At 46.4% G+C, this 15661-nt stretch overlaps 1 protein-coding gene and 1 non-coding gene across 3 annotated transcripts in view; both read left to right on the top strand.

Annotated features, from left to right (window-relative positions):
- The window catches only part of CTNND2 (catenin delta 2), a 473556-nt gene that overhangs the window by 17556 nt on the left and 440339 nt on the right, over positions 1–15661 (top strand). The gene's annotated exons all lie outside the window — the stretch shown is intronic.
- Positions 11626–11692, top strand: LOC142442105 (small nucleolar RNA SNORD104). The gene has a single exon (XR_012783353.1). It is a non-coding gene; the product is annotated as a small nucleolar RNA SNORD104 (small nucleolar RNA).

The raw sequence follows: 15661 nt of genomic DNA, 5'->3' as shown, positions 1-15661 counted from the left end.
CCAGTCTGGTCCTCAAAGCCTCTGAGAATCATAGCCCAGATAAGGGGGTGTAAAACAGTGTCATCGCAAACAGGAGCGACTGTCCCGAAAGAAAGAGCGCAGGAAAGGGTCAATGGGGCGTCACCCATTTTCCACCAGCATGGTGACCACTAGTCTTCAAGGGCCTGTGCTTTCCACCCTCTCTCTCTCTCTCCCAGGGAAAAGCCCATAGCCATAATCCCACCCCCCTGCCTACCTCCTCCTCTGGGTTATCCCCCATTCTCTCCCGTCCCCAGCAGAGACCCCTGCACTTGCCTTCCAAAGACTCTTCGATGGTCCCAGGGTGCCAACCACCAGAGCCTCTGTGACCGGCCCTGGCCCGCCAAGCCTGGCAGCTTTCATAGCTGCAATGGGGCCACGTGGTCTTGGCCTTGAATTGCAATGAGACTCTGAAAGCATTTCTCCTCTGAGGCATTAGATGGCTGATGGTTGGGCAGCGAGCACCATCGGCACAGATTAAATGGTTTTCTGCAGCATATTGGCAACTTCTCCATCTGTTACATATTGTTTTCTTGGGACTCAAATTTCTAAATTAAAATTTAAAAGGATTGCAATTATACTTTTGTTATGCCCTTCATGATTAAGTTGGGTAAAATGGATGTGTTGTTTTTTGTTGTTGTTGTTTTTTTAATTTCCTGGCTAGAGTCCCCGACTCCCACCCCAGAAACAGTAAAAATTCCAAACTGCCAAGTCATATTTTGTGTCAATTAATTGGTTTATTACTCAATACTTAATGATGGGACTGTAACTTTGTTCTGTTTAGAAAAGGCTAACAGAGTATCTGTGAGACAGAGGCGGCTTTAAATGACACATTTTACATGACTTACTGCTATCTAAAAGAAAATTAGAAAGAGCAAAAAGGAGAGACCCTACAATGCTCTGCAAAATGATCCAAGTCATGTCAGATCTGCATCTCTTTTAAAATAGAAAGCCATATGTCACTCACACAAAAAAGAAAAGAAAAGGAAATAGGAATTTGAAATCCTTACCCTGGTTAGAAATGATTTTAAATATGCACTGCCATAGAATCAATCAATGCTGACTCATAGCAGCCCCAGAGGACAGGGTAGAACTGCCCCTTTGAGTTTCTAACACTAACTCTTTATGGAAGAAGAAAGCCCTATCTTTCTCCTGAAAAGCAGGGAGTGGTTTCAAACTACTGGCCTCGTGATTAACACCCAACATGTAACTGCTGTGCCACCAAGGCTCCATTACAAATGAGGCTGCTGTCTAAAGGAGCTAGAGACGAGGACCCTGAAGTCCAAACCGGCAGCCATGGAGTTGATTCCAATGTACAGTGACACTGTATCGAGTTTCCAAGGTTGTGAATCTTTATAGGAACACATAGCCTCATGTCTCCGGTCTAGCAGCTCGTGGATTTGAACCACCAACCTTGTGGTTAGGAGTCCAAAGCTTACCCAGCATTGCAACCAGGGATTTTTACAGAAGGGAGTCAGGGTGATGGCATTATAACCTCAAACCGTACTGACCGCCGTTGGGGTAATTCTGAGTCATAGGGACCCTAGATGCATGTGATTCCAGCTTAAACCTGCTGCCTTCAATGGGTTCCGACTCATAGTCACCCTTTAGGACAGAATGGAATTGCTCCTTGGGACTTCTGAGGCTGCAAATCTTTATAGCCTAACACTTAAACAAAGTGACTTTGTAGCATGATGAAGGTGCCCTGAGACCTCCTCGCAGCATCTCACAGTAAACAGAAGATCACGCTCAGCTCGACTGCGAGGCTTCTTGGGAATGTCTGCCTCACTCTGAAGGCGCACACGGTGCCGTGACGGACCCCGGAGGCACATCGCAGACATGTTTCAATCTTGGAGATGCAGAACTCAGTCTCCTTGGGAGAAAAAGAAGAAGCTTCGTGTTGGCAAATAATGAGGAATAGAAAGGCACCAGCTATGATTCCTAGTTAGGAGGCAAGCCCAGAACATGGTCCAGGGCATTACACGGGGATTCTCAGGGGCTTTGCGGACCAGATTGGTCCACAATGTGAGCTGAGGTGAGGAACCAATCAGTGGCCAGGGGGGCGTGGTCTCTCTCCTGTGTATGCAGGGTTGCTTTAGCAAAGACCGCTCTCTGCTGACCCTGTAGTCTTGTCACCTGACCTGCAGATCATTGGACATGAACCTGCAAAGGTCTCCAACCTTTGCATGCTTTCTTCTCCATTAATGGGGCTTTAGGAGAACAGGTTTCTTATTGAAATCCCAAACTTCTTAGCCAAAAGACACATCTATAGGTTAGAGATATGGCCAACTACTATTAGTGCTGTGTTTAAGCCCAGACAGATGGCTTAATCCTCGAAGGAAACTGCATTGAACTTGCCTTCAGTGAGGATGTCCAGAAAATGCTGGATTGTGACTATGTTGCTGGCATTTTACACACACACACACACACACACACATACACACACATATGCATATATATATATATTCATCAGGCTACAGAGTGAAATCTGAGAGTTATCCACCTAGAAAAATGAGGCTCGATGATACTTAAGACGTAGGGTGGACAAGCGAGCCAGGGTGCAGTAGAACACCGATGAAACACAACATTCCTCTAGTTCTTTAATGCTGCCTCCCCCCCACTATCATGACCCCAGTTCTACCTTACAAATCAGTTAGACTGGAGCATGTACACTGGTACAGATAAGAGCTCTGGGCACACAGAATCCTGGACAGATAAACCCCTCAAGTACAATAATTTAAGTACCAATATCATGAGAGTAGGGAACTGGTTGGGGGAGAAAGGAGGAATTGATCACAATGATAGATACATAACCTCCCCCCCACACACACACACCCAAGCTGAGGAACTACATAAACATGGGTGAAGGGAGACAGCAGATGGTATAAGATATGCAAATCATAGCATAATTTATCAAGGGTTCATGAGGGAGGGAGGGGGTAGGAAGAGGGGGAAAATGAGGAGTTGATACCAGGGGATCAAGTAGAAAGAGAATGTTTGGAAAATGTTTGCAAATGTGCTTGGCACAGTGAATGTCTGGATTGTCAGAAGAGCTGTAAGAGCCCCATAATAAAATGATTTTTTTAAAAGACCTAGGTGTGAGATTAAAATGCAATCATATACACATAGTAAAAGTAATAGTAATGATAACATGAGAAAACTGTGTTACTCAGTTTCCCTCCCCCTGTCATTCACTCTATGAACCCAAGCCCTGTTGAATTGAACCCAATGGAAAACTCTTACACCTACATATTTCTACTTTTTGTTTTGGCCATTTGTATCGACACAGAGATCGTGTATGATATAATCCAGTGCTTTAAAGGGTTATGCGATCATCGCAATCAGTTTAAATCATTTCTTCATTGGCATACCCATTATTATTAGCTCCCCCTGCCCCCAAACCTCCCTGTCATAACCCAAAGGATCTTTTAATCTTGTTACTTTTGCTATTGATCAACTATCCTAGATTTCATAAAAAGAAAAATCATACAGGAAACAAAAAACATCAGCAACAGCAAAATAAAACACAGATAAGCCTTAATCCAAAGAAAAGCAGATAATAATAAACACTAGAACAAGTGAAAAACTAGTCAACTAGTAAGATGAAAAATATATGTGTATCTGTGGGGAAAAGATGGGGTTTTCTCATCCAAGGAAGAGTTACAGTCGCAGAAACCCACACGAGCAGTTCTACCCTGTCTAGAGGAGGGCCATGAGTTGACATCAACTCAATGACAATCACTTTTTTAATCTATGTCTACAGTATTCCATTATCAATTGCACTGTGCATAAAGACAAATCTATGATTCAAGGGAATCCAGTGGAGATCTAATCCCTGTGGAGAGCTATTCAACTGGATATTCGGCTTTCACTGTCATCCATAACCTTCTCCAAATTGGGTGTTCAAATTTTCAACTCTAATACAATTCCCTCTTCTGGTCTTGGATTTTATTACATCCAATCCTGGGATCATACAGGCTGGTGTAAGTTTTCTGTGTGGACTTAGTTGACACCTCACTTAGTTGGCTGCTTGCTTTAAGACAAGCCATTAAGACCCAAGGCATTATTCTTTCTGATAGCCAGGCACCGTGTGCCAGCCTCACCACATTTAGCTACAGCTCACATATCTTCATTGATCTCTTCATGAAGGCAAGCATCAAGCAGGCCACAATCATAAGAACTATTTGTTCTTAAATTAGTACTTCTTTCCTAGATCAATATTATTATTAGAAATACCAAGTGCTCTGGCAGGTTACCTATATTATTTCTCCAATAGTTGAGAATGCTGCCTCTACTGTGGACCAGGTAGGTATATATGAACCTTCATTATAGGGATGGATTTTGAGCTCATCTCTTCTTTTAATCACCAAAATGAGCATTATATCTGATTATAAAAACAATTGATTAAAAGGAAAAAACCCTTATCTCAAGAGAATCTGTGAAAGTAGACACAGTAATTTCATAGGCCACTGACAACAGAGGGCTGAGACCGCGGTCTGATTCCTGCTTCTGCGATGCCTGTCATACCGACCCTCTTAGCAGCACAGACCCTAGCTCAATGTCTTCTTCCCTTTGTCCTGCTGCCAAACATTTATCTGGAATGCCAAAGATACCCAGCCCTAAGAAGTTACCTGCCACCTGAGTGGAATCTGTAGTCTCTGAATACCTGTTAGTATTTCAAACATGGTCTCCCTTTCAGACACAGGATATGACACCACCTTGTAGACAATAGGACGTTGTCTATTGTCTGTGATTGGAAGGTGTCAAGTGTCTCAGCCTCCTGCTAGTTGAAGGAGAAGTTATACTCATATTAACATAATTGACAAGTACTGAAAGCCAGACTTTCAAATGGTTTCATATGTTTCTCATAATGTCTGCTCCAGAAATACCCGCTCGATTAATTAATTTGTCTCATGGAAGAAAAAAAGATGGTCTCTATGTAGATCAAGATGAGATCACTTGAAAAACTCTACACTTTTGAGAACTTTTAAATTGCCAAAAAGGAAAGAAAGAGAAACTCTCATTGGTGAGCCGGAGTCGAATTATATGGTCATTTTGGCTCTCAGAATTCAAAGCATTGATGTCTGGGATCATGTGCATGGGATAATTCCAGGCTACTCTCCATAAATAATACATGTCATTTCTGCTTCACCGAGACTGTCACTGACTGTTCTAAATGACTTTCAATGCAGGGCCCAGCCTGCTCTCCCAGAGTGCACTTCAGCTCAATTCCAAACCTGACGGGTCCTTCCAGTATCCGGCCAGCTACCACAGCAACCAGACCCTGGCCCTGGGAGAGACCGCCCCAGCACAGCTCCCAGCCCGCAGTGCCCAGGGCCGGGCCGCAGCCCAGAGCTTCAGCCAGGTAGGTTCAAGGGGACCACTGTGAACGCCACCAGGGCAGGTGGGAAGGCGGAACGATAAATGCGCATGGGCACCTAGACCTGCTGGTCCATGCATGTCGGGCGTGCCCTGCAATTTCTGCAAGATGCCCTCCGTGCTGTGAACTAAGGAAGCGAATGGTAAACGGTGATGCAGAGAAGCTGAAGTGTAAGCGCTTTGTTTAGGGCTGACAGTGAGTTGTGTATTCTCTGTGTTAATAATAGGTGAATGTGGGTCACTTGCTCTCTGTCTGTGTCTGTGAGTGATATAAGCATGACTTGTCTGGCTTTCATGAGTGCCCCTGGAAAAGAGACTCTCTGAAGGTCCCTTCATTTTGTTTTGTTTCTGTCTGTCCACGTAACCCTAGTGTAAATCCCAGAAAGCAAAACACTCCCAAAGAAGAGGTGCGCTCACTTTCCGAACAGTGCAGTGTGTCTTGTGAAGTCTGGAGCCTGGGGCTCAGTGGATGCGAAGTGGCCTCTAAGTGAGGAAGAGGAGGTTTTTCTCCTGCCCTAAAGTCTTGGAAACTCAAGGGGCAATTCTCCCCTGTCCTATAGGCTAACTCTGAGTTATAATAGCCTCGGCTGCAGGGAGTTTGGGCTGGTGTTTTTGGAAGTCTGATTTTCACATGGGTCTCTAAGGATTTCTCTCAGCATGTGCTTGTTCTCACGGTGTCCCTGACATGAAGAGATCTTATCAGAGCCTCCGCTGCAGGTAGAACGGACTCTTGGTAGAAGAGGTGGCTGCTAATCTGAGAGTGATTCCTTTCCCCAAGAAAGATGTAAAGTGACATGCTATCGAGATCTGGTTCTATGGAGACCTAGATATACAGATGTCATCAAGTTCATTCTCAACTCATCGCGTCTCCGTGGGGCAGAGTAGAATGCTGGGCTGTGGTCTTTATGGGAGCGGATTGCCAAGTTTTTCCTCCCAAAGAGGCACGGAGGTGGGTGTAAACTGCCCGAGTTTTATTTAAACAGCTGAGCTAAATGTGTGTATGTCTGTATGTTTACACGTACTTAAGGTGGGGCTTCAAAAAGTTCATGGTAAAATGGAAATAGAAGATAGTGGAATTTTCAGTGAGCCGTTGGAAGCGTGTGTGTGTGTTTGTGTATGATGGGATTGGGTACTAATGATTCTGTATCGACTCAATGACATTGAGGTAGAAGTGTGTGTCATATCAAAGGGGTATTAGACACTACTCACTCAATACCATCAGGTCAATTCCCATCCTGTGGATTTCCTAGACTCTTGACAGGACTAGAAAGCCTCGTCTGTCTCTGTCTGGGGGGTGCCAAGTGCTGAACTGCTGACCTTGAGTTTAACAGCATAACCCAGTAAGTACTCCACCAGGCCCTTCAGACTCAAAACCCCACTTCCATCAGGTCAACTCTAAATAAAAGGACAGGGTGAAAATGCCCCCTGTGGGTTTGCGAGACTGTAACTCTGTAAGGGAGTAGAAAGCCCCACTCAGAGTGGCTGGTGGTTTTGAAGCTCTTACCTTGAGGTTAATAGCCCATTTCATAACTCATGACACCACCAGGAGACCTCACGAATGGCAGCGAGGTTAGACGGGTTGGGTTGGACGGTAACTAAGTAATAACATAAGACCTGCGACCTCAGAGGTCAAAGGGGTGCTTGACAAGCAACGTGGTGTGTTCATTCCGAGGTGACTGCTGTTCCCTTGGAATTGGAGCGGCCACGTTCTAGCCCAATAATGCGTTCCTGTCGTCCCAAGGCATCTTTGCAATAACAATGGGTGCCTTTCTCTAGAGCCCTTGAGACCTTTCAATATTTTGAATGATGTGAGTCTCATTTCTTGTTTCTAGGCTTCCTAGAAACAGGGCGTCTGCACTTCCCCGTAGTCCTACAGTGCCCGGAGAGCCAGGAACAGTGCAAGGGTCACTGATGGGTGCCAGGCCGGGCTAACAGGGCCAATGATGCACTTATCCACTGCTGTCAAAGCTGACTTGGTGCCGACTCAGAGTGACCCCCTAGGGTCGAGTAGAACCGTCCCTGCAGGTTTCCAAAGCCGTGAGACACAGTTTCCAAAGCCGTGAGACACAGCGGCCGCAACAATGAACTCACAGAGAGCAACAAATCGAGCATGGTGCAAGACCAGGTAGTGTCCCCTCTGCTGGACCTGGAGTCAGCTATGAGTCCTGTAACCAACTCGAGGGCACCGACCCAAAACAACAACTGCAACATCAAGCCCTTACGGAATCACTTCCGCGTCTTCCTCCCTTGTAGCAACTGGTGGGTCTGCGCTGCTGACTTTTCAGCTAGCAGGTTTTAATCACTGTGTCACCTGACCCACTTCTAGCTGCACAAAGTCAGTTCTTTGCCAAAGCAAATGATTTCTTATCAGGCTCATAAATCACTTCTGGATGTAGTTTCACCCGAATATCACAGGTGCCTAGGTTGCTAATTCCAATTTATAAAAAAAAATTATTCCATTGTATTCCACAGGACAACCCTTTATTGTGTGACCATCAGCCAGACGCTGTAGTTGGCCCTGACAGTACACACACAGCCTACCTTGCTAACTCAGTCTGTCCGAGCACAGTAGCTGCATCTTCACGTGGGCTGTTTTCTCCTCTTGTCTGGTTGTTCAGTTTCTTCTCCTCCTGGCTAAGACACCACTTAGAGAGACTTACAGTTGGGACCCACCCTCCTCTGGTAGGACTGTGTCAGTGTAACAGATTCATCAAGGAAAAGCCCTGTTTCCAAACAAGGTGGCATTTTTAGGATGAGCTAGTACAATTTCAAGTCCTCTATTGGAGGGTCACAGCTGAACCCACAGCCAGCCACAGTAGGAACCACTGGTGTGATACCACGCTGACCAGAAGCCAAGCTCTCCACATGAATCAATGATGGCTCAGAGACCCCTGGGTGAGTTTCTGAGACGCTACCTGTTTATGGGATTACAAAGCCCAGTCTTTCTCCCTTGAAGCGGCCGGTGGTTTTGAACTGCCGGCCATGCGGATCCCAGCCCAATGCTTGGTGACCACACCACCAGGGTTCCTTGATACCACTCCAGTTTGGTCGAATTACAGAATGCGCTGTAGTTAGAAGTCACAGTGCAGCAAGGAGGATGTGACCTAGTGGAGATGTCTGTCGTGTAGAACATGCACGTCCAGCCTAGGAAAGCCTCTGAGGTGTTTCTATGCCATCTTGAGGGTCTCTGCTGGTCCAGGATCGACTCGGCAGTGAGGGACTTGGTTTCATCTCCATTGCTTGACTGGAAAACCTCTTGTCTTCCCTTCTCCTTTCCAGCAGAAGGCTATGTGATCTGGCCTCAATAATTGAGACATTTCTCAGTGCATGGAGAAATTACTTTTACTGTAATATTACCTTTCTCTGCAAATATTGGATGGTTATGGTTACTCTGCTGCTTGAGTCTCATAAAGAAATAAATGTCGTCTGTAATATATTTTTGACCAGGCATTTGCAGCATGTACGAAAAAGTTGCTATTAAGAAATCACGCCTATACACGTCCCTTAAGATGCATTTTTATGAAACACGTGTCTTTTTTTTCCCTCTGCTTATATGTTTTCTTCCCTCTGGTAGACTGGAGAAAAGATGGAGCTTCCGGTTTCCCTCTTCCTGTGGAGTAGGGGGCTGCATGCATGCTTCCTGGTAAAGGCATGTTACAGTCCACCCCGAATCTTGCCCACCAAGGAAGCTCACTCAAGTCTTGGCGTCCAGTCTGGCTTGGGGTCCCATCACACAGACATTGCTAACTGCCAAGTGGCGGAGCTCTGTCTCCAGCCCTCCTGAGGTTCAGCGGTTGCAATGTGACCCACAGCCCCCACTACAGTCTGCATTGTTAGACTCTCTGCTGGGGCCCAGGCCCCTTGGGGAACAATGGGCCCTTTCACAAGGAAGGACATTCCAAGGGCTTGAATATCCCTTTCCAGGAGTCTAGGACAAAGGCCAGGCCTCGCTTTAGGCAAGGTTACATTCTTTATCCCACACTGTTTCTGGGGTTATTTTGAAGAGTGACTTGCCTTCTGATGACAGTGTCTAAAAAGACATGTTCAGAGTTCTGTGAGCAATAGCAGTTTTGTTCAGACATATGTGTTGCATCCCGGGTTCAAGTTTGATCCGTGGATACTTTTTAAGTGCGCTGTATTATGGAAACCCTTCATATGCTACCTGTACAAGGCTGTTTGTGTTTTGCAGGTGATGGTCTCTTCTTGTTGCAAAGTACAGAGAGTATATGGCCATGGCTGTGCAGGTGCTAGTGTAGGCCCAATGCCATATATGAGTTTACCCCTCAAAAGTTGCAATCGCAACACATATCTGATATTGCTAACTAACGCTGCCCGAGGGCCTTTCTGACCACTCTCTGCTCTTGGGTTGACACGGCCTCATAACAACCCTGGAGAGCAGGAGGTGCGATTCCAGGACTGCCACCCTTTGTTTTTTTAATCATTTTATTGGGGCCTCCTACAACTCTTATCACAATCCATCCATCCATCCACTGGGTCAAGTGTGTACATTTGTTGCCATCATCATTCTCAAAACATGACCCTGACTATTTAAGGGAGTGGAAATCCCCATCTTTCTCCCTGGGAGCAGTGAATGACTTTGAACTGCTGACCTTGTAATTTGCAGCTCAAAGCGCAACCCCTATGCCAGGAGGGCTCTTACAGAGTGCATTTAGAAACGTCACTTGTTCAAAGATGGCGTCGGTCTTTGTTTTCATCCGGAATGCCCAGGTGAGCTAAAACAGGAAAAAGTGTGCAGACACACAGAGAGGAACACTTCCTTCAAGGAAGCGCTTCACACAGCTTTGAGGACATGGCTGACACGGCTGTAGAGGCTGGTCACTGCCACCTTTGTGTATCAAGCACTAGGTTTACGACCCCGGCAGGATGAAGGCTCCTGCTAGTTCGAGTGGCTGCACAGGTGGAAGAATACAACATGGGCGGGGCAGAGGGCACACTGGAGACCTCTCATGGCCCAAGAGCTCAGAGTGAAGTAGCCAGGAAAAATGCAGGATGGAAAGAGAGTAAGCTTCTTAGACAAAGCATCCATTGACATAATGAAATAGGCCACACCCCCAGGAAACGCCTCTCCCAATTGATTGGCCAATCCCCTCAGATCACAAAATGGAAGATGATGACCCCGTGGTTGTGAAATCCCTTGGAATCATAGCCCTGCCATCACACTCCCAGTTAGCGACACAAACACCACCTGGAGGTGACTTTGAAGAAAAGAAGCCTATGCCCCGACAGCTCTGGAGGCTGACAGTCTAAACTGGGGTCTCAGCCGTGTGGAATCCCAACTTGCTGATCCCCAGCCATACACGTCCCTGGGGCCCTTGGTCTTTGGCCACCCTCACATGGCATCCGCCTTCGCATGTGCTCCCATGCGTGTCAAACTTGTACTTTTTTGGTAACTCAGAAGTGAGTCATTTTAGAACAAACCCTATATTGGTATGAAGTCTTTAACCTAACAACATTTCATCACCACACCACAGACATCACATCACATCATAACATAGCATACCATAACATCTCATCACCGTACCACACACAACATATCTCAACATCACATCACATTACATCATAATGCAGCATACCATAACAACATCACGTCACCACACCACACACAGCACATCTCAACATCACATCACATTACATCATAATGCAGCATACCATAACAACATCATATCACAACACCACACCAGACCACCACAAGATAACATAACATTATCACATCACACCACATCACCACAACAGCTCAGCACAACATAGCCACAAAGCCAAACTCACAGACTTCGATTCTATTCTGACTCATAGCGACCCTATAGGAAACCAGAGAACTGCCCTCGTGGGGTTCTGAGACTGTTGTTCTTTATGGGCGTCGAAAGCCTTATCTTTACTCCAAGGAGCAGCGGGTGGTTTCAAACTGCTGCCCTTGTGGTTAGCAGCCCAACGCATAAACTCTATGCCAGGAGGCTTGCTTTTATTACATGGAAAACTCTGTTTCCAAACAGGATTAGATCCACAGGAGTAGAGATTAGGATTCCATCATATATGTTGCAGGGTAGGGGTGTGGTGGGCACAGTTCAATCAATATGATTATTTTTAAGCTATATCCTGGCTTTGGTTTAGTAGCAAAACTTAATCTAGGGGTCGCTTTCGGCGGCTGCGAGGTGAGGTGGGACGGTGTCCTCTCCGCGGCCGGGTCGGCAGGGAGCGGGTGGGAAGCCCGCGGGGATGACATCCAAGAAAGCACGTGTTAGACTGCTGACGTCAGTGATGCGAACTGGGTCTGAGCCGGGCCGCCGGGGCTGCAGGGGGAGGGGGCGGCCTTTGGGGGTCGCGCCGCTCTTGTTGCTGATTCAGTCGGACCGCTGTCGTCGGACCTCATTGCCTCCCATCCCCCCAAGCCACGACTCAATAAAGCGATTGGATCACAAAAAAAAAAAAAAAAAAACCTTAATCTGGGGGTCTTAACTCATGCAGAGCATTCTGTGTGTGTGTGTGTTTTATTTATTTAATAATTTATTTATGTATTATGAGAATTTATTTAGTAATTTTATTGGGGGCTCTAACAGTTCTCTTATAACAATCCATACATCAGTTGTATCAAGCACATTTGTACATATGTTTCCATCATCCTTTTCAAAACATTTTCTTTCTACTTGAGCCCTTGGTATCAGCTCCTCACTATTATCCTCCCTCCTCTACCCTCCCACCCTCATGAACCCTTGATAAATTATGAATTATTATTATTATTTGCATATCTTACATCATCTGCTGTCTCCCTTCACCCATGTTTCTGTTGTTCAATCAAGGCAGCTGTACACTGGTCCGATGATCAAATAGCGAGAGACAAAAAAGGCAAGGCTCACCGAGCCATTTATCTCTCCGCCCTTCAATTAATCCCACTTGTGTTTATCGACCAGAATGACACAATAAACTATCTCAGCCCTCAACCAGCAGCCACAACTCGTTGGTCACTAGGTCTAACAGTCGTGCACACATGTGATGACCTTTCTGGGACTGACCCTGGTGACTCTTCCTTTGACCTGTGCCCTTCATCTTAGCCCCTTGCCACCCTCCATTCTACGAGCCCTCTTGCCAACATTGACCATCATCCCCATTCATTCATATTCTCTGTGGTGGGAGAGACGCCACGAGACTAGCTTCTCGGTCCAGTCGCAACCACCGCACAGTGAAAAGCATTGAATCCAGGAGAGGAGGGAGCCAGCCTCTGATGGTAAGTCGTTGGCTTCATCTCTGGGCAGGCCAGGACCCAGGCCTGTATCTCCTCATTCTTGGCACGGTTGGCCTGGCTGCCCAGCATCCTGAACAGATGCTCCCCTCATCCCGAAGTCAGCGCTGTCCATTCTGGGAAAACTGGCAGGTCTCAGCACATCCCCACCAGAATGCCAGAAAATCCCGGAATGGCCTTACAAAGAGTGGCTTGTGGCGAGTGGCACCGCTGCCCGCCCTCTGCAGTTAAGATCTGTCGCCAGTGAAGATTGTCAGGTGCATTGTTGTGGTTTGCACGGCCAAAGTCCTGCAGAGTGAAGGCTACGTACATTCTCAGGTCCCCAAAATGCTGTCCCCTGAATCTCCCCCATGCTGCCCTGACAAGATGAAGGGATTAGGAAACAACTAAGCTCCATATTTTATTCTTAGAACATATTGTCAGATGACACATGTCTACTTCTGTTAAGAATAGAGCATACAAAACCCCAAGAGGCACTTCTACTCGGTCCTAGGGGGTCATGATGGGTCAGAGTGAACTCAAAGGCAACCACCAGCATGTACCAAGGTCAAATCTGATTGAAATAGCTGAAGGGGAAGCTACCATAGGAGTGACCCCCTAGTATGCCATCAAGGAGGTATTGCGGCCAGTCTTCCCCCAATACCTCTAAACATTATATATTGTTTTTCTTTTAAGGTTCTCATTATTGTTAAAGATTTTCATTCATGTAGACACACATTTCCAAGTATCCCGAGGAGAAGGGAGTACAGTAGTCATTCATCTGAATTTTTTATATCCTTGGATTTTAACTGTGTTTTACTTGCTTTTCTTTTTCGTGGATATGTATGGTTTTATAGTGCTAAACAAACATGCTTGTAAGGGGGCATGGAGTGCTGTTGGTGTAGTGATTACATGTTGGGCTGCTAACAGCAAGGTCATCAGTTCAACACCACCAGCTGCTCCGCGGGAAGAAGAGGTTTTCTACTCCCATAAAGAGCGACACTCTTGGAAACCCACAGGGACAGTTCTGTCCAGTCCTTTAGGGTCACTATGAGTCAGAATGACTCAATGCCAGTGAGTTTTGAGTTTTTCTTGGTGTCTCTGTGACAGTGATTTAGATGAAATTCCACCCATCTTAAGATGTGTTTGTATTATATCACGTCCAGCGACCTCTGAAAAACACACCAAGAAAACACTGCCATTGAGTCCTTTCTGACTCATAGTGACCCCATAGGACAGAGGACAATAAGCCCTGTGGGTTGTGAGACTCTGACTCTTGAGCCTATTAGACAGCCTCATCTTCCTCCCACTTACTGATTCTCTCTCTCTCACTGCCATCGAGTTGATGCCAACTCATAGTGGCCTTAAAGAACTGCCCCGTGGGTTTCTGAGGCTGTAACTCTTTAAGGCAGCGATTCTCAACCTTTCACAGGGGTCGCCCGATTCATAACAGTAGCAAAATGACAGTGATGAAGTAGCAACGAAAATAACTTTATGGTTGGGGGTGTCACCATCACATGAGGGACTGTAGCAAAGGTTGCAGCATTGGGAAAGGCCGAGAACCAATGCTTTAACGGAACAGAAAGCTCTGTCTGTTGGTGTAGCTGGTGGTATCAAATCGCTGACCTTGGACATCACAGCTGAACATGTCCCCACTGTGCCACTCCCTTCCTTACTGATGAGGAGTTGTGAAATGTAATTGCATCATGGAAGAGGGACAAAACAGCATCATCTGCACAAGAGTGGGAACAAATTCCCAAAGGATCCTTGTCCTATCAATGCTGCACACCAGATTTCTCTATTCAGCCACAGAATCTTCTGTGGGCATTTATTACTCCGTGGCAGTGAGCTTGGAGCCTGTGTGGTGTAGTAGGATATTCCTTTGTCTGCTACCCACAAGGTCAGCAGTTCAAGTCTACCAGCTGCTCTTTGGGAGGAAGATGAGGTCATCTGCTACCATAAAGATTGACAGCTTTGAAAGCTTATGGGACAATTATCAGACCAAACCACACTCACTGCCATTGTCATTGAGTGGTTGCGGATTCAGTGACCCTATAGGACAGGGAAGAACTGCCCTGTGAGTTTTCCAGACTGTAACTCTTTACAGGAGTCCAAAGCCCATCTTTCTACCCTGTCCTATAGGGCTGCTCTTCAGCAGAATCCACTCTACAGGAAATTGTTGGAGAGCAGGGGTTGTTGTTATACAACTGCTGTTTATGGTAAACACTGGCCCTCAGGTGGCTATGGAAATTGTTATTAATTCAAATGACATGCAAATGAGTGTTCACTTCCTCAGCTGCACCAGTACATTCCTAGTGTTCCAAAGCCCTGGGCTGCCCTACTGGACAGAACTTCTGGAGAGACCCTCCAGTGCCTGAGAGAGTCCGCTCAGCCAGTGTGGCCACAGCCAGGAACCCTCCGTCAACTCCTGGATGGCTGCTGGCTTTCTAGCAACTCTCAAAAAACAAACCAACAAAGCCTTCCAAACTCACTGCCATCTGATGGATTCCGACTCATTTCAATCCTGTTGGACAGAGTAGAGCGGTCCCTGTGGGTTTCAGAGACTAACTCTTTACAGGAGTAGAGTCATCTTTCTCCCACAGAGTGGCAGTTGGTAGATTCAAACTGTTGACCTTGTGGTTGGCAACCCAACTCGTAACTTACTGTGCCACCGGGGCTCCAGTGGGGCACCTCTAAAAGGATCCCAAGGGTCTAGATGAGCTCAGGTTGAGAATAACCTTTGTGTGGTTAGCTCTACTGAGTACGGATGCAATGGTATTTTAGTACGTGGGTATATGTTATTTCGTATTTATTTTATTAAAAGCTGGTGTTACTGTGGAGTAATTATTGTTTGGGCTTCGAGGCATGAAGAATGCACTTGCTTTGATGTGGGCAGGGACTCTCCTTAGACCCTCGGGAACAAGTTCTCCTCCTGGCACTCCCCTGGGAAGGGTTTCCAGGAATTCCTGCTGTAAACTTTCCAGTCAGTGGGCAGCGGCTTCTGCCTGCCTGAGTGCTGCACAGCCTCAT

The sequence above is a fragment of the Tenrec ecaudatus genome, chromosome 2 (assembly GCF_050624435.1).
Source record: "Tenrec ecaudatus isolate mTenEca1 chromosome 2, mTenEca1.hap1, whole genome shotgun sequence".
In the NCBI taxonomy this organism is placed as follows: Eukaryota; Metazoa; Chordata; class Mammalia; order Afrosoricida; family Tenrecidae; genus Tenrec; species Tenrec ecaudatus.
Note: the sequence above shows the minus strand (reverse complement) of the source record. Positions and strands in the feature narration are given on the sequence as shown.